The sequence below is a fragment of the Buceros rhinoceros genome, unplaced genomic scaffold (assembly GCF_000710305.1).
Source record: "Buceros rhinoceros silvestris isolate BGI_N320 unplaced genomic scaffold, ASM71030v1 scaffold7412, whole genome shotgun sequence".
NCBI classification, from domain to species: domain Eukaryota; kingdom Metazoa; phylum Chordata; class Aves; order Bucerotiformes; family Bucerotidae; genus Buceros; species Buceros rhinoceros.
Genome location: NW_010398255.1, coordinates 55213 through 55634, shown reverse-complemented (window position 1 = coordinate 55634; position 422 = coordinate 55213). Strand labels below are relative to the sequence as shown.

At 61.4% G+C, this 422-nt stretch overlaps 1 protein-coding gene across 1 annotated transcript in view; it reads left to right on the top strand.

Annotated features, from left to right (window-relative positions):
* Positions 1-422, top strand: part of LOC104488926 — a 32463-nt gene that overhangs the window by 936 nt on the left and 31105 nt on the right. The window lies entirely within an intron of this gene.

Sequence of the window (422 nt, the reverse complement as noted above, 5' to 3'; positions counted from 1 at the left end):
CTCTGAGTGCTGCAGCTGCGGCTAACGGATGCAGGATAAGGAGCTCTAAGCCCTTTCTGCCGGCAGGGATTTTAACCCATTTGCAATGGAGTCGCAATGAGGGAGTTCCAAAAACCTGCCCCATCCCGGTTTGGCAAAAGCATTGTGAGCCAAGGGACCCCCCTGAAAGGGGCAGCGTTCCTTGGGGCTGGCCGCAGGGCTGCGGGAGGCACAGCCTGCCCGCACACAGAGGAGGGCCCTGGGAGAAGCAGCAGCCCTCGCTGCCTGGGCTGGGGGTCCCTGTGCTAGCCTCCAGCGCTGGAGCCTTTGTACACGTTGCACAGGGGCACGCTGCTGTTTGGCTGTGCTGCTGCATGCTTGCTCTGGACGGACCGATGGCAGCTCCGTTGGAGGCGGGTCTGGTATTTTCTCCCAGTTTGCTT